Source organism: Callorhinus ursinus, unplaced genomic scaffold (genome assembly GCF_003265705.2).
Source record: "Callorhinus ursinus isolate GAN/ISIS: 27379988/994484 unplaced genomic scaffold, GSC_fseal_2.0 scaffold2, whole genome shotgun sequence".
In the NCBI taxonomy this organism is placed as follows: Eukaryota; Metazoa; Chordata; class Mammalia; order Carnivora; family Otariidae; genus Callorhinus; species Callorhinus ursinus.
This window is the reverse complement of record NW_027397064.1, coordinates 42,141,760-42,165,206: the sequence shown is the minus strand read 5'-3', so window position 1 is coordinate 42,165,206 and position 23,447 is coordinate 42,141,760. Positions and strand designations below refer to the sequence as shown.

The 23,447-nt window shown below is 40.5% G+C and overlaps 1 protein-coding gene across 3 annotated transcripts in view; it reads left to right on the top strand.

Moving 5' to 3' along the window:
* MFSD6 (major facilitator superfamily domain containing 6) overlaps positions 1-23,447 on the top strand; it is a 68,982-nt gene that overhangs the window by 25,962 nt on the left and 19,573 nt on the right. The window lies entirely within an intron of this gene.

Here is a 23,447-nt window from a genome sequence, read left to right as displayed (position 1 = left end):
TGAAAGAAAGCAACCATGTTGTGTTTGTGTGTGGTAATTGTTAAGTCTGTCTCTGAGAAATTAAAAAGGAGAAATAGATACTGATAAAATTTAAGAAACAGTGATCTTTCTTCCTTTCCTCTTAACTGAAGATTTTAATTAATTAACTACTTAAATAATTTGATTTAATTTAAAGCTTCAGCCTAGAATCATTCTTTTCTCCAAACAATTGTGAATATTTTTTTCTTGTTTGGTTGGTTTTGCTTTGGGAGGCTGTGTCCTGCTGCTTTTGTTTCTCAAATCTTTGACCCCTTTGTTGTCACTAAACAAAGTCAAGCATTGTGTAGATGGTTTCCAGACCCACGGGATCCCCAAGGCACATTCAGTGGGACCAGGTTGAAAAGAGTCTTGTAATATTAAGGACTTGGAATGTCCTTTAACTTTGTCCAGGTCATGTTTACATTCTCTGAGCTTTGTGGATTGACCATGATGCATTTAGACACTTCTCTTAAGCTTGAGTGTATGAGGGGCTTCTCTCCTCAACTAAGCATCTTTTTTTTTTAATATTTTATTTATTCGTCAGAGAGAGAGAGAGAGAGAGAGAAAGCGCACAGGCAGGGGGAGCGGCAGGCAGAGGGAGAACGGGACTTGGTCCCAGGACCATGGGATCATGACCTGAACTGAAGGCAGATGCTTAACCGACTGAGCTACCCAGGTGCCCCTTAAATAAACATCCTTAAAATTACAGTCATTTATTCCCAGAAAGGTACTCAGTTAGGTCTTATAAGTGAGCAGAGTTCCTAGATGTCATAGTTTAATCGGTCACTAGCATTAATTGAATATTGACTCTGTACAGAGTATGAGTATGCGTTCTATTTTCAAAGAAATTGTTAGACTCTTCTCACGTGCCAAGAAGTTTCTTTTCTGTCTTTGCCTTTTGTCTGAGGTGCATATTTTCATATAAAATCCTAGCACTTTTTACCACTAACTTTGTTAAGTACATGAAGCTTATACATGTTGTTTTGTTTCTTTTTTTCCCAGAGCATTATTAGTTACTCATTACTTAAAAACCTATAGCTCAGGGGTACCAGGGTGGCTCAGTTGGTGAGGCTCAGTGTCCTGGGATCAAGGTCCCTCTTTGGGCTGCCAGCTCAGCAAGGGAGTCTGCTTCTTCCTCTCCCTGTACCTCTTCCCCTTGCTGGTGATCTCTCTCTCAAATAAATAAAATCTGAAAAAAAAAAAAAAAACCCTACAGCTCACTCTACTTTTTCTGGTTTTATGTACAGAAAACATCTTCCTTTTCTTATTTAATGATGTGATGGAAGAAAAAGGCACTTGTGGTCACACTGCTGTCCCAAGAGTCTGCTGGGATTCCATCAATTTGTGGTCATTTATCTCTTGATTTTAATTCTTTCCATTAAATGTATTATCTTAACTACTTTTAAAAAATTCTATTAGCTGGATTATGATTATGCCCACTATTCAAGCAAAACAGATGTTTCTTTTGGTAAGAATTTGGGAGCCCAGTCAGGTGGTGGTGGTTGAGATTTGGGGGTTTGAGAGCGTGCTGATGACAGCTCTAAACCTCTCACTAGAAGACTATCATACATTAAATAGCTGACGAAGAGAAATTTTCTTTCCATGATTGATAGTCTTTTATATTTTCCTTATAGGATCATAAGGAGGGATCTGTCTGTGGCTCTTACATATGCATGGGGTTTTTTCAGTATTCTGTGACTGTCTTATTGGGAGTTTGTTTTCAGGAGTTAGTACTGCCATAAAAATTGTGAATATCCTAATGTGGTCAGAAGTGGGTTTGCCACAACTTCTATATGGATTCATAATGAAGAAAAATTCATAGCAGAAAACAGTTTTTTAAAATAGCATGTCCAATTTTGAAGTACTTAGTATTTTAATAGTTAGTTGGGGCCCAGTTTTTCAGGGAAATAATCTATCAGTCTAAACACACACACACACACACACACACACACACACACACACACAGAGTAAATGATTTCTGGTTTTGATCTTGGATTTTGTCCTTCTCTGGAAAGTAGCTTTCTCAGGCAAGTAGGATAATTCTTAATATTTCCACTCAAAAAGGTAAATTTCTTTTGATGTGAAATCACAAGACTTTGGAATTTATAGCAAATATATCTCTAGGCTAATTTATGTAGAGATGATAACTAGACTTCTTTAACTAGAAATGTAAATGTATCTTAAGGGTATATTTATCCTGCTGAATGTTTTCACAGCTATGAGTAGGGTTGTGATCAAAATGCATTACAGTTAATCATTTGTAAATTTGTAAATCATTACTGTCCAATATTAGGCCATCACCTATGTTATTTGATTGAAATTTATTTATATTTTAAGGTGGGAGGGGCACAGGGAGAGAGAGAATCCTAAACAGGGATTTTAAGGGACACAAAAATCTACTCAATCAGCTTGACTTTGCCCTAAAATTCTTTTTTTTAATTTTATTATGTTAATCACTATACATTACATCATTAGTTTTTGATGTAGTGTTCCATGATTCGTTGTTTGCGTATAACACCCAGTGCTCCATTCAGTACGTGCCCTCTTTAATACCCATCACCATCTTGAACTCAAGGTCAGTTTTGCCATGCAAATGTTATCTGGAAGGGGTAATAGATTAACCATTTTTAGCCATTAATTACTACTCAATAGTAGCGAAATATCCCAGTAAGCTAGCTAGTCAGCTTGGGAAAGAAGGAAATATGTGACGCAAATAGCAAGAGGAGGAAAACAGGTTTTCCTGGTGTGGGAAGACCAAGAACCGAGAACAAGACACTGGGCTACCCGCTGAGGACACATGGGAAGTGGGCCGTGACATTTTGCCACTGGAGGAACAGCAATCAGCATTATAAGAAGGAAGAAACTCTGCTGTTGGGGTGTTCAGGGAAGGCTTCACAGAGAAGGGGGAATTTGAGCCTGCCACTGAAGGAAGGATTTGGAGAAATCTTGTTCATTTACTTAACGTTTTGCTTCTTCTCCTCTCCCTTGTTCTTACCATGGCTTTGTGCCATCAGCTGATCCTAGATCTGCTGGCTCTCAGATCCTGTACCCACCAGGCATGGCAGGGTGCTGATTTCTGCAGGCTGCTTTCCCCAAGACCTGGTCTCCTCCGGGCTGCTGCCTGGGTCTGGCCCCTGCAGTAGTTCTCAGCCGGCAGACTCAGCAGCACCGCTGTTAGGACTTCTAGTGCTCAGGCTGAGCTCAGACCTATCAGTGAAGATTCTCCAGGGGTGAACCGAGGCATTCACCTTTTTGAAAGTTCCCCAGCTGATTCTGCTGTGCGACCAAGGTTGATAACCACCAAGCTGGTGAGAGGCACAGGGGAGGACTTGAGGGAGGGAGGAAGGGAAAAAATTCAGGGCATTTCTTTCTCTCTCTCTCTCTCTCTTTTTTTTTTTTTTTTTTTTTGTTTAGCTCAGGCAGTCTTCTGTGAGTTTTGGCTTCCCTTTAATCTTTCCCGGCCACGGGCACTTTCCTTAGAGGCAGATCTGTGCTCAGCCACTGTGGCTCTCTCTGTGCAGCCCTCTCCTCTCCAGTCTCCACCCGGCTCCCCAGCCTCTCAGTCTGTCTCCTTGGCTCTGGAGACCTCTGCCCCTGTCAGGCAGCATCCCTGAGAGCTGCCCTACCTCCCTGTGGCCCACCGCTGTGGTGGCCCTGAGCCCTGCTGACAGGCCCGTTCCTGACAGCCTCCCAACCAGGACCTGCAGAGGCTGCCTCAGCTCTCTCACCAGACTGGACTCCTCAGCTCATCTGCGTAGCTCGTGATGAAAATGCAAAAAGAACGTGGACCTGAAGCAGTTTTTTTCTCTTCTCGTTTACTCTTTACTCTTAAAGTAGTCTTTCTTTTTTCTTTCTTTTTTTTTTTTTTTTTTAAGGGGAGGCGGGAGGGGCAGAGGGAGAGAGAGAATCCTAAACAGGCTTCACACCCAGCGCAGAGCCCCACGTGGGGCTCGATCATACAACCCCGAGATCATGACCTGAGCCGAACCCGAAATCAAGGGTGAGATGCTTAACTGACTGAGCCACCCAGGCGCTGCAAGTGGTCTTATTTCTTTTTTAAAAAAATGACTTTTACCATAATAAAATTTTTAAAGACTTAACTTTCACAGTACATTTGAAATTAGGTAATACATTCTCTAAAGAAGCAAATGTTACTCTTATTTAAAGATCAATCTGTCCCTCTCCCTCTGCTCGTCCCCCACCCCCATGCGCTAGTGCTCTCTCTCTCTAAAAATCAGTCAATAAAGATCAAATCCCTGCATGTTTGTTCAGTTGAGCTGAACAATGATTTAGGCTTAGAGAATGCCAGGTTCATGGGATGCAGGGACCAGTGCTAAGAGGACTGGCAGGTTGAATGCCAGGTGGGTGCTGGGACCAGGAATGTGAATTTCATCCTGGAGGCATTAGGGAACCTTTGCAAGGTTCAGAGCAGGGGAGGACCATAGATCTGCACTTACTTGCAAGGCAGTGGGTAACTTTGAAGTAGGGAACCCACTGAGAAGGTTCTGAAAATAGTCCAAGGGAGAGGTGATACAGGAAGAGGTAATACAGGGAGAAGTGATATAGGCCTGAGCCATAGCAGCACCAACAGAAATGGAGGGAAGGGATGGATTTGGGAGGTAAAATTGACAGAATGGTTTGGATGTGGGAAATAAGGTAGAGATCCCCATGTTTCCAGTTTGGATGTGGTGGTTCCACTAAAACCAACAGGAAATTCAGGAAGGAGATACAGATTTGGGGGAATGTGATCTGAATTCAGTATTGGGTTTATTTAGTTTGAAATTGGAATATCTAGATGTGAATGTGTAACAGATAGTTGACTACTACAGGCTTGAAGCTTAAACTGTATTCCCAAGGGATACCAATTTGGGACAGTTCAAACTGTGAACACGGATAAGATCAACAAGGAAATTTTGTGGTCAAAGAAGAGAAATGGGCTGAGGAAAATCAATTATGGTTGTCTCCAAGATTGTATTCCAAATTTGTGATCTTATTGAAATGTTGGTCTATGCTTTATTGCTTAAAGTAGGTATTCTCATGCTTAAGAATGTTTTGTGTTGGGGGAAGTGTGTGGTATGGTATTTACTGTAACCTTTTTCCACATTTTACTTCAGGAGGAAATGACTTCCCGAGCTCCTCCCCTCCAATGCCATCACCTGAGCCAGACGCCCTCTATGAGGGTTTATAAAGTGGACCTAAGGCATAAACAGGGGAAAGAGAAAAATAAAGGGAGAAGGAATGTAAGGAGCAGAAAGGGAAAGAAAGAAAAGTAGAGAAAGGAAACGCTGCTTTCTCAAGGGGAAGGTTTCTTCCTGCCCTTATTCATGAAAGGCAGTGCTCCACAGCGGTTACAAGCACGGGCTTGGAGTCACATTGCCTGGTTCAGAGCCTGGCTTTGCCATTTGGGACTGTGTGGCCTTGGACAAGTTATATAAGTTTTTGCATCTCTGTTTTGTCATCTGCAAATAGCAATACTATCAGTAACTACCTCTTAGTTTTGGGGGTTTTAAATGAAGACAAATGAGCTAAAACATGGCAACTGCTTAGCACAGTGAATGGTGTATGTTAGGAGTTCAATTGATTTTTAAAAATTATTACTACTTTGTAAATCTTCGGATATATTATGTTGCTACAGGGGCCACTGAAGATGATAAAAACAGAGGAGCTTAACACAGTATCATAAATGTACGTATCCTTAAGGTTGCAAAGTGTAAATGTTTGTGATTTTCAAAGACTAACATTCTTCTCAAAAGCATCTTGGTCAAACTGAGTTTTTCGCCCCCTGCTTTATGATGACTGTAGATTATTTATAGACTCCTGAGTGCCATTTTTTAGAGCTGGAAATAGCTGGCATACAGAATGGTTATAATTGCTGCTGTCATATTTATATGTGATAGAGTTCTGTTTTTTCTATTCCTTTCCCACTTTACCTTCAAAGACATTAATATCCATTTTTATAGGAAAAGCCTTTTAGAGCTATTTCCAGCAAGTATAGATTCTCATTATTAAAAAAACTGTAAGCTGTAGATTCTCAAAAGTGGAAGAATCTATGATCAAGAGTTGAAAGGGAGTAATCTGGAGTAATTCTTTACAAAGTTTTCTTTTCAAGGGACTATAAAAACCAAATTACTCCCTTTCAACTCTTGATCATAGATTCTTCCACTTTTGAGAATCTAACTGGAAAGAAATACGTGACCATATTATAGCTACCAAGCTGACTTGTTAATAACAGCATTACTGTTAATTGAGCCATTCATAGTTCAGAACAAAAGACCATTATTGCAAGGTAGTATCAGTGAATCCAGGGCTTTTATTTATTGGTATCATATTTGGTTTGTTTTCTCTTTTACCTTTGGTTGACTGAGGCACTGAGTGAAGGAGAGCAGAACTCACTCCGTATAAGCTGTAACTTGTGCTTGCAGCCAGTCCCCTTCACCTTCAGGCTGACGCGATGTTTGTCAGGGCGTGCGCTAGCAGGAGGGAAGACAGCTCCTACAAATTCATTACCTGGCCGACGCTGGGACAGTGCTGCAGTGCAGGATATGCTCAAGTTAGACACTTCCTGTGGCCTCAAAATTGCATTGTAAGGTATATGCCTATCTGGAAAAACTTACACATACGCAGAAAGGCATGTACATGGATGTTTACTTGCCTGTGCAGCTTTCTAACAGCGGAAAAGAGAAACAGTCTAAATACCCATCAGTCGGAGAATGAGCATGTTCCATATAGTATAGTCCTGAGATGGAAGATTATGCAGAAGTTAAAAGGAATGGACTAGATCAATATGTCAACATGGAAAGCTCTTAAAAATATGCTGAATGGACAAAAAAGCAAGTTTCAGAATGAGACATAGCTTGGTACATTTATGCACATTTTAAGAATACATATTAAAAGTCATAACACATTTTTATGGGTACACCTATATGTATAGAAAGACGTTTAAATTTGGAGAGGAAAAAATACATTCCAAATCCATATTAGCCCTTATTTTCTGGACAGGATGTAGAAAAGACAGGACTGGGAGGGCGACAAAGAGGACAAGGAGCACCTGCACTTTATCTGTAATATTTTATTTTTTTAAGGCAATCCGGAAAATTTTCATAATTTTCCATTCTTGGTGCTGGATATATGTATTGCAGATTTTTTTTTAATTTTCTATTGGAAAATAGCTGAAAGCTTGTCTACTTATAGTGAATCCAATATAATTATCCTCATATTGAAGAATTTTTATAGAATTTTAATTGACTCCTTCAATAAGTGTTTATTAAGCACACGCTAGGTGACAGGCACTTTTTCTAGACCCTGGGGATATAATAGAGGCTCTCTGTGGGACTAATAAACTGTTGGGGTAGACAATAAGCAGTAAACAGATTATTTTATTTCCAATAATGATGAGTGACATATGGCAAAAATAATGCAGGATGATTCACAGAGTGAGGACAGGTGACTGTTTTAGCTTGGGTAGGCTGGGAGGCTTTCTCGGAAGAAGGGACATTTCAGCAGGGACTGTCCTGAATAGAAGCCACCCAGTGAAGACGTGGGGCACAGAGGAGACCACAAGTACGAAGGGCATGGGGCGAGAGGAATAACAGGAAGTCAGCCAGGTGGGCAGGGCTACTGCAGGGCCTTGAGGGCCACATTAAGAGATAGCAGGTTACCCGTCTAAGAGAAGTAGGAGCCATTGGAGAGCCTGAGCAAGGGGTGATGTGAACAGATTTCTGCTTTTATGTTTTGTTTTGTTTTTTTAATGCCCACATGGATGGTGAATTTATCATCATTATTTACCTTGCTCTAGTTTAGAAGGGTCCCATTTTTTACTTCATTCTCTGAATTACAGAGAAATTGAGTCATTTTCTTCCTGAGTCATAAGCTGGTAATTAATTATACACTACCTTTGTTGATTTAGTGCTTTCCACCAATCCAGATGGAGGGTTCGGGTTTTGTTTTGTTTTGTTTTGTTTTGTCTTTTAGCAACTTCAAAATTTCAGAGTAGCCATACAGTCTAGAGGATAAACAAAAAATAAAAATTTAAAATTTAAAAATCTCCAACCTTAACAAAAAATATAATTACAGGATGATATAAAAAAATAATAGCTGGTATGCTGTCATTTGAGGGCTTACTCCAGGAAAGTGCTTATAAAGGCTTGAACTAAATGCTTTACCTCCAAGCCCTCATTTAACCCTTTTAACAGCCTTCTGAGTTAGGCGATTGGTATGTCTGTCTTAGAGAGGAGGGGTTCAGAGTGGTTACATAAATTGCCCATGGTACACAGCTAGTAAAATAGCAGAGGTAAGATTCAAACCCAAGCCACTCAAGGCTCAGTCGGTGAGTGAGCGTGTGACTCGTAATCTCGTAATCCCGAGGTTGTGAGTTTGAGCCCCACATTGGATGTAGAGATTGCTTCCAAAACAAACCCAAGCCACTCAGACTCCGAAGCTCATGATCTCAGCTACTTTATTTATTTAATTATTTTTGATCTTAGCTACTTTATAGATTCATGGGCACAGGTGTAGGGCGGCAAGTATTTTGTCCCTTGATGCAACCCAGTCTCACCCCTTAGTCTTCCCTTTTTCTATTCTGAATGACCAGTGTCCAGTACAGCTTTTTCGCCTGTCTCAAGGAATCTCCTATATCTTCCTGGTAAGATCTCCATTCCTCTAAAATGCCCCATTCTCTCAAATTATTCCTTTCATCCCCCCCAATAAAATTCTTCTCCAGATTAGCTGCCTTCAAGTAGTGTGAGGATGAGAGTAATATAAAACTCACACTGAATATAAGTGGCAAAAACTAATGTTTCTAATGATGACTGTGTATCATATGGAGTTAATTCACAATTAAATATTATGTTCACTCAGTGTTTTCTTAAAGGAAGTCTTTATTAAAGACCAGGTTCTCTTCTAAGATACAGCGTTGAGCAAGATAAACAAGGCACCTCTCTCATGGGGTTCACATAGCATGGAAGACCATAAAACAAACAAACAAACAAAAATATTGGGTGATACAGAAATGTTAACTTAGGCACCTAAGACATTGGAAATGGGAAAAGAGTAAAGCAAATAAAAATGAGAGTTCTTTTTTGTATAGATGCAGCAAGGGAAAAGTTCTTTTATGAACTGGATACCGGATAGGTGGTGGTGCCACTTACCAAGGGAAGGATTTCAGGGAGGGGGAAGAGGATTCTGGAGTATGGAACTTACAGAAATCTTATGAGACAGTGGAGATGCCCATTGGGAAGTTGTATTTATAAGTCTAGATCTTGGAAGAGAGGGTGAGGCTGGAGATGTCTTTTGGGAAACACTGACGTGTATGTAGGAAAGCTAGCTCCATCCCATGATTTGAAGTTTTCTGTAACCATCTTCCTCCTCTACTTCCCTCCCTTCCCTCCAGCTAGTAAATCCATTTTGGAAAATCATCCACCCCAAACATGGAACATGTTACTTTCGTTGTTACCTCTGAAAGCAGTGACACAGAACAGGACTGTTGAAGAGACAAGTTCAGCGCTTCTAAGATGGGGATGAAAATTATATCCTAAAGTCAGAACACGAAGTCTTGATAAATATATCCCTAATGTTCTCTTGATATTAATCACTCATAACTCAAGACCTTCATCCTAGGGTGAACCTCCATTTACCCTTCGGCATGGTGGCCCCTGCATTTCTGTGGGACTAGAGAAACACACTACTGGAGGGAATTTGATGCCCAAAATAGCCTAATGGCTCTGGTGTGATTTTCTGTGCAATTGATAAGTTGCATAGAAAATTGATAAGTTGATTGATAAGTGCAGTGTAAACTAAGGAAGCAAACCAACACTAGCAAACAAATCAATTATTATTTTTTAATATACATGTCTGAGTGTAGGATTATTTTTTTTATTGCCTTCCCTCAAGAATGCTGATAGCTGGAATATACATTATTCCACAGAGAAGATTCTTGTATCTTTTAAAGGGAACCAGTTTATTCTATTTCCTAATTAGGTTAAATCAGAAAATCACTCTTTCCATTTCTATTTTCTAGATCACCAATAAAAATAAAGGGAAATAATATTATAGGCTTCACAACTTAAGAGTTTTCATAAATATTTTTATTGTCACATCCACCTTACAAAACAGTTAAGTTTTGTTATATTCATTTTACAGTGGCTTGATGAGAGCCAGATATCCTCCATTGGTGGAAAGACGATGTTGACACCCTGGGGGTCTGGGGTGGAGCACCTGAAAACCTGCAGCCGGGGTTCATGGAGCCCCAGGGTAGGTTTCTAATTGTGTCAGAGAGCGTGGGTATTAAGAACAAGAAGCCTGTTGCTGTGGACTGAATTATGTCTCCCTGAAATCCATGTGTTGGAGCCCTAACCCCCAGTGTGATGGTATTTGGAGATGGGGCCTTTAGGAAGTGACTAAGCTTATATGAAATCATGAGGGTGAGTGCCCTTATAAAAAGAGACACCAGCTTGCTTGCTCAGGCTTTTTCTCTCAGCCATGGCAAGACACAGTGAGAAGGTGGCCTTCTACAAGCCAGGAAGAGTCCTCACCAGAATCCGACAGTGCTGGCACCCTGTTCTCAGATTTCCAGCTTCCAGGACTGTTAGAAAATACATTTCTGTTGTTTAAGCCACCCATTTTGCAGTATTTTGTTATGGTAGCCTGTGGTGACTAAGACATGTATCCTAACAGAGCAAGGAGAGCCTTAGATGAGTATAGAGGGCTGGGATTCCCAAAGAGTCTAAGAGTCAGAGGAGACTAGAGTAGGAGGAGGGCCCTGTGGCTTAACATTGGGATGATTGTGGGAGTGAGTCAGGCAGTGACCAACTTAAGTTTTGCATGGGTACTCATTCCTGGTAGCATATACGTTGGTTGGGTGGGCAGAACCACTATGCATGCCTAGGAAGGGAAAGATTTGCTATGATTTGCCCAAGGTTTACCCTGCTGAGTGGCAGAGTAAGACATAGCCAGGGTCTCTGGCTTAAAGATCCCATACACTTTTCAGTGTATCAGATAATAATGTTAGCATCCATCAAAGTAGGTGAAGACTGGTTTCATTATTACTTCATTACTCTTAAATTACTATTACTAATACTCTTTCATTACTACTAAGTTATTAATATTAAGTTATTCTTAGTTCTATCAGTGAGATTTTGTTAGAAATCTAATATGTTTCCAATACGGGAATATCACAGCAAATTTTTGTGAAACAAGATTTTTCAGGTGGAATGGTCATTAATTTTTGTGTGTGTGTGAAAAAGAGCACCTTTCAAATTTCCCTCACTTTGCCTCAAAGCCTTATGATCAGGGTGGAGGAGCTCTGCTGACTATGGGAAGGGGTGGGATTTGACAGAAGACCTCGAGTTTGAGTCTTGGTTCTGTGATTTGTTTAACTTTGTGATCCTGGCAACTTGGCTAACCTTTCAGGGCCTTGATTTCTTCAGCTTTAAAGTAGGACTCATGATAACTCTTGCCCTTTCTATTTCAGAAGATTATTGGCAGGAATAAATGAGACACTAAGTGGGGAAAGTGCCAAAGAATTGGAGAACATTATAGAAATATCAGTATGAGGGCTTAGGCATGGTGAGGGGCCTGCAGCAAGCAGAGGTCTCAAGGCCACTGAGGTTGATGCTCATTTTTCCCTAATGTCACGGAAAAGAGTGGGTTTGAACAAAATCTAATATTCAGTTAGAGTTCCCTATTTTAAAAAAGAACAAAATTTCTAGTCATAAAAATGTATTAATAAGTTTGGGGTAGGAGTATACTGTAATTGTTTTTGCAACATTTTTTCCTTTCTTAAAAAACCCATAACCTAATTTTCCCTTCAGGGAAGGTTAAGTTTAGCATTGTGAGTTGGGATTATATTGAATTAAGTCTGAAAGCCAGTGAAAGTTCAAGAAAGAGAGAAAGAGAGGGTAATGACTCAAAACCAGTGTTGCTAGGGTAGTTGACTCCTCGCAGTGGCTTCTGTGGAGCTACTTCAGGGATCAGGAATGGAAAAGATCAGGGCTCCTTTCAACCCCCTGGTGGGCTGAGCCCATCTCAGAGATTTCCCAGGCCCCTCTAGAGACCCACAGTGTTGATGAACGCAGCTTGTGTCTGTGGTCAGACCGACCCAAGATGGAGACTCTTAAGACAGCCCCTGTCTTTGCTCTCCTCTCACAAACCTGTTAGGGGTGTGTGTGTGTGTTGGGGGGGTGCCCCTCCCTAGTTTCTGTTCCTTACCCAGCCCAAGCCAGATAGCCAGTTTCTGATTATTTGACTTCAAAGTCTGCCTGCTTGGGGGGCAGAAATCCTGGCTCAACCTGTGTCCTCCCTCAACACTGACACTTGAGTTTTCTCAGGCTACCTTGGCAGAAATGGGCCATTTTATCTCAGAACAAAATTTTGCTTCTCAGTAAACTTTTCTTTTGTGATCCAGGATATTACAGGACAGCTGTTGACTGGCATTTGCTTTACTGCTTTCCTCTTATGCCATTCCTCCCAATGATTCATCAAAGTTTAAAATGTGAACCGTCTTCTAAAGCCAACTCAAACATACATCCAACTTCCCTGATGCAAGTGTACAGCTGTTACCAGAAGCAGAACCACGCTGACACCACCAGGCCCTGTTGCTGCCCGTCCAATCCAGAGGCACTTCTCAGGCCCTTGTCCAGGCCTGACTTCATGCAGGAGCACAGCACATTGTTATTATCTACCAAAAGAGACATCAGGCAAGGCGGCAGGGACTTTGGCCTTGCACTGGCCAACCGATTTTGTGGCCCTGTTCTGCCTCTCTGGACCTCTGTTTCCTTGTCTCTATAAGAGGGTTAGACTTGATGCCGTGGCTTCTTTGAGATCAGACTCTATGATCTAACTTTCTACTGTGGTTGGTTTTAGTGTGTGAAAAACCACAGAGCAAACCTCAGTGCTCCCTCCCCACCCCCCACCCCTGCAGACTCCGAATCCGAATGGCTTTTGCTGATAAGTCAGAAATGTGCACAAAGCCATTCATGCAAATTCATCCAGGCCTTGTCCTGAGGACAGACCGACAGACCGTCTGGTCAGAGGTAGGCGATATGATTTATGATAGCATTTGCTGGGAACTGTAGAGAGGATTTTCTTTCTGGAAAGCCAGTTGACTTGAATGGAAGTTAGAATCCTAAACCTTGGACATTTCTTCATGGACTCGCTCAGAAAGAATCCGTAAAATACTTGGCTGCCCTTGCTGAAATATTCGCATTTTATTCAGTGGTAGTTGACACATCTGCACAGTATTGTGCATACATGTTTATTTGATCTTTTCAAAACCCCTATAGTATAAGCAGGACAGTTCTGAGCATCCTGAGAAAAGTTTGCCTCCAGGATGTCTGTGCCACGGACTCCACCACCTCAGCTGGGGTGCAGCCTACGCCCCACCGTGCTGCCCGCTGTACAAACGCGCTAATTAGCACTGTATGGCCAAGCCCTTCACTTTACCTCAACCACTGGAAAAGTAAATAGCAATCCCCTAGATAACATAAATGAATAAATGTAGTCAGATTGGGTTACACAAACTGCGTACAATTCTTTTCTAAGGGTGCAGCCTCACTCTGACTTTAGAAGCCCAGGGAAACTGTCAGTGCTGTCACACATTTTATTTCTGATCCAGATATTCTGATCTGACTAGAGAGTTCTTGAGTAAAACACTGGCATTCTTTACTGAATTTTGTTGGAATTGTCGGTATCCTTGGAGGTCATTATTGTGGCCTGAATTGTGTCCCCCCAGAATGCATATGTTGAAGTCCTAACCCCCAGCACCTCAAAATGTGACTGCATTTGGAGATGGGACCTTTAAAGAAGTAGCTAAGTTAGGCTGAAGTCGTTAGGGTAGCCCGGGGTCCTTACAAGACAAGGGGACTGGGCCACAGACACACACACAGGAAAGACCAGGTGAGGAGGACACAAGGAAGAGATGGCCGTCTACAAGACAAGGAGAGAGGCCTCAGGAGAAACGAATCCTGCTGATACTTTGATCTCAGACTTCTAGACTCCAGAATTACGAGAAAATCAATCCTGCTATTTAAGTTCCCCAGTCTGAGGTATTTGTTATGGTAGAACTAGCAAACTAATACTGTCACATAGGCCTAGCTTGGTCCCCGTTTAGGTTTCTTTCCCCCTAATCTTAGCAGATGGTTACTTAGCCTTTGGCCGCTTCTAGTGGTGTGGAACTTGCTACCTCCCAGGGTAGCCAAGATCTTGTGTCACTCAGGACTCTCTCACTGGAGGAGGCAGAGAACTCAGAGTGGCTTAAGCTAAAGAGGGAATGTATTGTCTAACTGAGAAGTCTAGCAAATGGCTGTACGTGTAGCTTTAACCAGGGCTCCAGTGATGCAGTCAGAACCTGAGTTTCTTCGTCTCCCAGCTCTGTCTCCTATAGGGTAGGCTTCCTAGGCCTGAGCTGGAAGTCCCAGGCAGGTCCAGGATCAAGTCCAGCTGAAAAGAGAGAATGCGGCATTCTCTTAGTTCCTGCTTAGCAGCTAAAACAATTTTTGTCGTACTGACTGCTTGCAAGTGGTTAACACAGCCCATTCCCTCTTCAACAGAAAAGGCCTTTATACGTTTGAATGTCCCCTCCTATAGCTTTGCCTCTCCAGTTCTCTCATGGATTTTCCACAGAGCATCTTATCCCAGACTCCCTATTGTTCTTTCCCCTCCTGATTCTGGCTCCTTTCTTTTTTGTCAGTGATCTCTTAATTGTTACCACTTCCTGCTGTGGTCTGGCCAAAGCCAAGATCAGTGAGACTATTATCTCCTTTTGGTTTGGTCATGATACTCCTTCAGCCTGAATTTTGATGAACTTGTTTAATTCCCTCAAATTTAGCTTAGGGTCAACTAAAACTCTTGAGGCCTTTTTCAAATTAATGGCTATACCACATGTCAGTGGCTGTTGTCTGGAAATGACAGAATTTGTATTTTATATATACGTCAGGTCATCTCATGGAAAATTTTTAAACAGAAATTTATGTGGGGTGTGTGCATGTGTGTCTGTTTGGTCATTTGACTGCTACTCAAATGGAAACTATAATAAAACAGCATATTGTGCTTTCCAGGTAGCTGGGTTCCATTAATGAAGGTTCTATTTTGTTTTGAACATCCTTATTTTTCTACCTGGAGATATACACAACCTAAGAAAAAGTAGACAGAATAACTAAAGGAACAATAGAGAGATGTAAATATGGCCAGGAACCAGCACAGTGACCCGACTGATGGTTTTCATAATTAGACTCTTAGCTTGATAATCATTGGGAGAGGAAATATTTGAAGGCAACCAAATAAAGAATGACTGAAGACCAGCAGAGGCTCAGACTTCACTTTCACCTTTTCTTTTTCTAACATAAAAAAAACAAACAAACAGGTAACATGAATAGTCTTTTTTCCTCCATTCACTCTTCTGACATACAGTACGGTTCTTATGCTCTGTTGGACAAGGACAGAGCATAAACCAGCTACACTTGCTTTAATGGTAGAAGCTTAGCAGCCTGGTGTCTCTATTGGTGATCCCCTTGGCTGTGCTGTGGTTGATATGGGGGTGCCGCTGACTCTCTGAGCTTTGTGGCACTGATGCCACCTCTTACCCTTCCAGTGAGATGGGCCTGTGGGCACCCAAGAACCCTGTTACTGCCTGTGCATGTGTGTTGGAGATCCACTGCCTGATGCCTCAGGATGCCGCAAATAAACAAAACACAGACAGCTGTTCATATAAATGACTAAATATGTATCTTCAACCATAGCCTATTAACATTAATCACAAATGGTGCCAAGTATGGGCATCCATTTTCTTAATCATCCTAGTTCTAGGTCTTTTCTATAGGCCAATTCATTTTTTCACGTACCTATCATATATATATATATATATATATATATTCTGATGAACCAAGTGTGTGTATACGTATACACACACACAAAATTATAAGCATAATACGTGCATAGTTCATATCTTGTTCACCACCATATCCCTGGCACTTAGCACAAGTGTATTCAATAAATATTTGTTGAGTGATGTTCTATTTAAAGTATTCATATTGGGCGCCTGGGTGGCTCAGTTGTTAAGCGTCTGCCTTCGGCTTAGGTCATGGTCCCGGGGTCCTGGGATCGAGCCCCGCATCGGGCTCCCTGGTCCTCGGGAAGCCTGCTTCTCCCTCCCACTCCCCCTGCTTGTGTTCCCTCTCTTGCTGTCTCTCTCCGTCAAATAAATAAATAAAATCTTTAAAGTATTCATATTTTCCCTCTAGTTGATGAATATTTATTGAGTGCCTGCTGTGTGCCAAGCACTGGGGATCAAATCCAGCCAATATTACATGAAATTGACCTTACCCTGCACGGAGGACAGAGAGCTGGGCAGAGCACTGTGCCAAATAGGCTACAAGAAAGATGTTTTATAATGGAATCTTGTTTCTATTAGAAGCTTTGATTCAAAGGTTCCCATTGTGTGACATATACTTTCTGATGAACCAAGTGGTCCTTGAAGCAAATAAGCACTTCTCTTAAGACTGTCTCTACAGACTGCCATTTCCTTTGTTTAGAAAGAATACAGTAATGGCAGTGCTGATTATTTCATGTGCTTTTCTTAACTATTTGTATGTCTATATGGTTTACTCGCATCTGATCTCTCAAAATAAGTTCAAAAGACAGAAGTAATATTGAATACTAGCTAGGATGTCATATTATTTTTAAGCCAAAATAGAGAACCAGATAATGATCCCTTCAGGTTGGAGACCTATTGGTCAAACATCATACATCATTTGCTTGTGCTTATTTATAGTTACATGAAACATAGTGACTGATCTCTAGTCATTCTTTAAGAAAGTAGATATATGCATGGGAAAAAAATTCAAAAACTCAAAAAATTCAAAAATTCAAAAAATTCAAAAATTCAATTCATAAAATATATCCAGTAAAGTCTCTCTCCCACCCCTGAGACACAGTTTCCCAGTCCTCCTCCCTAGAGACAGTCAGTGTCATGAGGTTTTAGTGTATCTTTCCAGAGATATTCTGCTCACATGTAAGTGCATACACATATGAGCAACTCTCCTTCTCGGACATAAATATTAGTATGCTATACTCACTATTCTGTAGTGATTTTTAGCTTGCTTTAGATGGCAGCATCCAGGAGTTAGTGGTTGGTAGATTGATGATAAAACATAACATATTCAAAATTTAAATATTTTAACACAAAAATATAAAAGCATTTGATAAACTTCTGATATAGGGTCAGACTTTTTTCTTTAAAAACAATTTTGCTGATTGGTGTTAAACCAAATGTACATAATCTATGATTTCTATCAGTTTTCGTTTCCTTAATGTGGAACACGAACTTAAAGATACTTTCAAAACAACCTCATAGCTGAATTCTTTTAATTTTTCATTGTTTTAACCTGGATTTTTTATGGTTGTCATTCCTATGTCTAATTTGACAGTTTTTTTGCCTTTTATATCTCTATTGTCATATGACTATCAAAAAATACATAACTGCTCAGCAAAGGAAGCAACCAACAAAACTAAAAGACAACATACTGAATGGGAGAAGACATTTGTAAATGACATATCCAATAAAGGGTTAGTATCCAAAATATATAAAGAACTTATACAACCCAACACCAAAAAAAATCACATAATCCAATCAAGAAATGGGCAGAAGACATGATCAGACACTTGTCCAAAGAAGACATACAGATGGCCACAGACACATGAAAAGATGCTCAACATCACTCATCATCAGAGTAATGCAAATCAAAACCACAGTGAGATATCACCTCACATTTGTCAGAATGGCTAAAATCAAAAGCTCCAGAAACAACAAATGTTGGTAAGGATGTGGAGAAAAAGGAACCCTCGCGTGCTGTTGGTGGGAATGCAAACTGGTGCAGCCACTGTGGAAAATAGTATGGAGGTTCCTCAAAAAGTTAAAAAGAGAACTACCCTACAATCCAGTAAGAGAAACCATGCTTCTTTTTGCCATCCTATTTTATTTACATAAGATTACATTACTATAGATTCATTGAGCACTTGAGCAAGGCCGGCTCCTTTTGAGTACAGAGATAAAGACATCTTCCTAGTCTCCCAGGAACTCACAGTCATCTGTGTGTAAGGTGTAGACTGTGACAAATAGTCTAATGGAAACAAATAGTCTAATAGTATAACAGAAGAACAGGAGGGGATAGGATCAATTGTTCCTGGAGACATCTGGAGACATTTCTTGAAAGGGATGATCCCTTTCAAGAATGGACTCTTAGAGATGCCAGTGCCCAAAGTTGTGTCAAGGACAGGTATGTTATCAGCTCTGGCACTTCTAGGTAAGCACTTGGTCTGAGCATGAGGTGTGGGAGCTCCTGCCACATGTTGTTCAGGCCACTGACTGTGGCCATATCTCCTTCCCTCTCTCTGGTTGCTTTTGCTACCACTGGGGCATGAGAAGAATATACCATGATGGTGGCTTGGATCACTTCCTTAGAGTGGGAATTCTAAGGAATGCCAGTGATGATCCTTTAAACCAGTGAGCCATGGGAATGGAACGCAGGATGGCAGGAAAGGACAGGGAGAGAACAAGAAGAGGGAGAGAGGACAGGCGACTACAGATAGTGATGATAAAAACCTACTCTGCTAGACAGGGGCAGAGAAATCCTGGCAAGACATCCACAGTAACGCTAATGGAGGTTGGTTGGGAAGAGGGAGATGGATATGAGAAAACATTCATTTTCTAGACTGACATTTAACTCTTTGAAGGCTTAAACCTTATATTTTAATTATTTTCTAGAGAGTTTGGATATATTTTTTCCTACCTTTTTTCAAATTAATGACTATAGGAAACCTCATCCTCTTAAGGTCATCAGTATAAATTGGTGGTTATGCCTGAAATAAGCTTCATTCTTGGGGAGGAGGGCACTGCTTACATTCGAATGCTTACATTAAGCTCCAAAATCTTGACTTACTAGCAGCTGATGTCTGCCTGGTCTAGAAAGACATCTGTAACAATATCTGAAGGAGTCTTTTTTACTGACAAGTTTATATAGACTATAAAAGGATGATCTAGGAATAATGGAACCCAACTTAGGGGTGAGACCATATACTGTTTACCTACAGAAAATACACTGTTTATCATACATGAGGCAGACTATAGACTCTGCTCCAAGTATCTGGTATAAATGACCAATTCTATCTCATTAGGAACGGCTAAAAACTCCCACCAGATGTAGCTGAGGAAATTGTCCAAGTGGTTTGTAACCTGTTCAAAATGTTTTCTGAATCTTAAGTTTGTTGCTAGTCTATCTTCATCTCCCCCTGGCCCCTTGAGCAACACTTTCTGTGCACTGGAAGGCGTGCATCTTTGTGTGCGGGCTTGTAACACAGGTAGCGTAGAATTTTCAGTCTATCTGCAAATACTCTATCACTTCTGAGTGCTAAAAGCAATCCTCATCCAGGGTATTTTGTTTTTATTTAGTGGTTTTTCCTTTTTGAAGAGGTTTTAGGTCTCTCCAGTAGAGGCTTTGTAAATGCTTGCTGCCAATTCATTTGGCTGAGAATGGGATCCTGTTGTGTGGTATTGCTCTTTTGTCTCTGAGATCTGAGCATTGTCATAATCCTGCGGTGGGTCGTTTCTTTGAGGCTCATAGCCTGTGTTGTCTCTGGAATAAAGACTAATTTCCAGATTGGATCTGGATTGGAGAAGTTCACTCATCTCTTCATAAATCCTTAGACTTTGATTCTCCTTATATCTTTCAGACACCCTGTCTACAAACACTTGAGGTTTATGGTTAACATACATGGTATCTTAATAACGTTTACTGAGCAAAATTCATGTTCATTGTGGTTTAGAGAGACTTTCAGGGGGTATTCAGCCACATTATAGATGGGTTGAAATTGGAAAGTAGGGCATCATAACTAATCTACACTTTGTAAGGAACTGCAGAATGGATCACAGTTATAACTATATCTTGAATACTGTGTCTGAAAAAAAAGTTCCAGTTTTATTATAAGATAACCACCAATTTGTCCTGCCAATACTGAGAATTGTGGTTACGTAAGAAATTAGGATGTCGTAAGCACTTTTTCTTCTCCTTTTATATTTTGCTCAAATACAGAATCAAGGTATTTGACAGGTGATTTGGGTTTTCCATGGTGTAGTTGTTTTCTGATAAATCATTTGTTTCTTACCAATTGTGTTCCTTCTCTTTATAGGTAAGTTCACTTACACCAACAACCTATTCTAAAATTGCCTTTATTTCTTGCCTGATTTTATACTTACTGACTTCCTGTTGTGATATGGGAAAGCGATGATGTTGTCTCCGAACTTCATTTTTAGGCGTTCGTTTTAGGTATCTGTATCTCACTGAGAAACATTTTTCACCCTATTCTTCTGTATTTCCAGACCTCTCAGTGCTCAAGAATACTCTAGGCCTCTGAACATGTGCTCTATATTCAGTATAAACAATTCGATTGTCTAGAAGATGATTAGGAAAACGTTTTAAATTTCTTTTTATTAGCAAATCCCTAATTTCATGAGTGTGCATAAATTCATTTGCTAGGGCTGCAATAACAAAGCACCACAGACTGGATGGCTTAAAAAACCAGAAACTTATTTCCTTACAGTTCTAGAAGCCAAAAGTGCAAGATCAAGGTGTCAGCGGGTTGTAGTTCTTCTGAGGGACTCTCCTCCTTGGCTTGTGTTCTTCCAGTGTCTTTACCTGGTCTTCTGTGTGTCTCTGACCTGTTCCCTTTCTTCTTGCCAGGACGCCAGTCATACTGGATTAGGACCCGCCCATCGGACATCATTTTACCTTAATTACCTCTTTACAGGCCCTGTCTCTATACATAGTCACACTCCAGGGTACTAGGGGTTAGGACTTAGGACTTCAACATAGGAGTTTCACAGGGACACAATTCAGCCCATAATGGTGAATAATATCTCAGTTTAAATATCGCATTCAGGTATTAAAGAGATTCTTAGGTTGCTGAAATACTTTTAAGTGACTATTTAATAAATACGTACCTACTTCTTTCCCTTTTCATAGATCAAAATGTTGCCTTCCTTTCTGCTCACAATTTTACCCTTGCTGACTTCTTGAAGCCACTGGCTGCCCCAGAATGGTTGGTGAGGAAGAAATGCTAGTGCTCCTTTCTCTTTTGTCAGAAAACAAAAGTGTACTCGGATACTTTTCTTTAAGATGATGATGATGCGATTTTCTGAGTGCTATTTGGGTGATTCGCTGTATTGCATTTATCAAAACAAGCCTGCACCATACACGTTATTATCTTCACTTGATACAGGAAGAAACTGAGGTTCAGAGAGATGAAGTAACTTGCCCTGGATACCTCTTTTTTCGCTTTTCTCCTGTAAGGCATCTGTTTGGTCATATCAATTGTGAGATGAGAAATGTGGGACAGAAGCGAAAGATATCAAGCTGATAGCCACTGGCTTCTTGGTGGCAATCTGAGACCTAAGGGTCCCAGAAGTTATAGACTCCATTGACTGAAGTCCACATGGTAGAGGTTTGAAGGCACAGCACAATCGACCTATTAAACTGGGCTGATTGTCTTTGCGTTACTTTTAGGCTAGGACCTGTGGATTATGGTCTGCATTGAACAACAGCTGTCAGGATAACTGCTTCAGAGGTGGTCTCAAAAGAAAGGTTCAGGATATGCAATATGAACACAAGGAAGAGGTATTACCAAAATTTTTTGTAATGGAATTATGGGAAAGTATTAGTGGGAGCTGCTTAGAGTGAGCTAGACCAGTGGTTCTTCACCCTGGCTTAGTGTCTGAATAAACTGGGAAACTTTCTAAAGCACAATGCCTGGGTTCTAACCATAGAGATCTTTATCAAGACTAGCATGGGTCTGGACATCTGTTGTTTTTAATAGTTACCTGAGTAAATCTGACATATAGCCAAAGTTAACAAGAACTAAGGAGCTAGATCAGGGGTTAGCAGCCTACGGCCCATGGGCCAAATCTGGCCTGCTACCTGTTTTTATATGACCCAGAACTAAGAATGGTGTCTATACTTTTAGGGGGTTGAAAAAAAATCAAAGAATAATAATATTTTGTGATGCATAAAAATTACAGTTGACCCTTGATCAACATGGGTTTGAACTATGAGGGTCCACTAATAAATTTTTTTTCAGTAAATACAGTACAGTACTGCAAATGTATTTTCCTTACGTTTTTCTTTTTCTTTTTTTAAAGATTTCATGTATTTATTTGAGAGCACAAGTAGGCAGAGCAGCAGGCAGAGGGAGAGGGAGAAACAGGCTCCCCACTGAGCCCCCAATGCGGGGGCTCAGCTCGATCCCTGGGATCATGACCTGAGCCGAAGGCCGCCACTCAACTGAGCCACCCAGGCACCCCCTTTACGTTTTTCTTAATAACATTTTTTTCTCTATCTTATTTTAATAATACAGTATATAATACATATATAAAATATGTGTTAATTGACTGTTTATGTTATTGGTAAGGCTTCCAGTCAGTAGTAGACTACCTGTAGTTAAGTTCTGCGGGGAGTCAAAAGTTACATGTGGATTTTCTACTGTGCAGGGGGCCAGCACCCCTAACCCCTGCATTGTTCAGAGGTCAACTATCTATGAAATTTAAATTTCACTGTTCATAATTCAGATTTTATTGGAACACAGCCATCCATGCTCATTCATATACATATTGTCTGTGGTTGCTTTCACACTACAGTGGCAAGGTTGAGGAGGTGCAAGAGACATACAAAGCCTAAACTATTTATGGTATGGCCCTTTATAGGAAATGTTTACTGACCCCTGAGTTAGGCTGTGTCAAGATCATTAACAGAGCTAGATTAGAACTTAAAAAGAAAGCACAGATTTGTGTAACTTGTATGTTTGTGTAGTATATTTTGCACTTTAATTTCCTATAGGCTTTTTTTGTTGCTGTTGTTTTCTAGCAGAGGGACCCGGGTTGATGGATCTGTAGCTACTTTGTTCAGGAAATTTTTTATCAAACAGGATTGGAACATATACTTTTTTCCTCAAGTCATAGCAGTACAAAGAACATAATGTCCACAGAATATGATAACCCAGACCTTTTCAATACTGAAGATCTCCTAAATCCCTTTTAATACCCATTTCCTATCCCATCTCTGCCCCTCAGGCCTTTTTTGTCTTTCTCCCATCCTTCTCTTCCATATTTGCAGTTAATACCAGCTGGATGCCTCAAAGCTTTCCTTTCCTTGATTCAAGGTTGGGAAAAGAGAACAGTGTTTACTGGAATGATTTTAATATAAAAATGTAGTTGAGCAAGATTAGGAAAATACCACTGACTGTCCTATTGGCTTATTTCTTTTACCTTTGAGTTTTCATCCACTTCAATTGAGAAAAAAAAAAAAAGAAAAGCATTAAACTTAGGAAGATTAACAGAAAATGGAAAACAAACTAGAAAGAGAAATCGCTACCATCATGTTGTTTTGTATAAA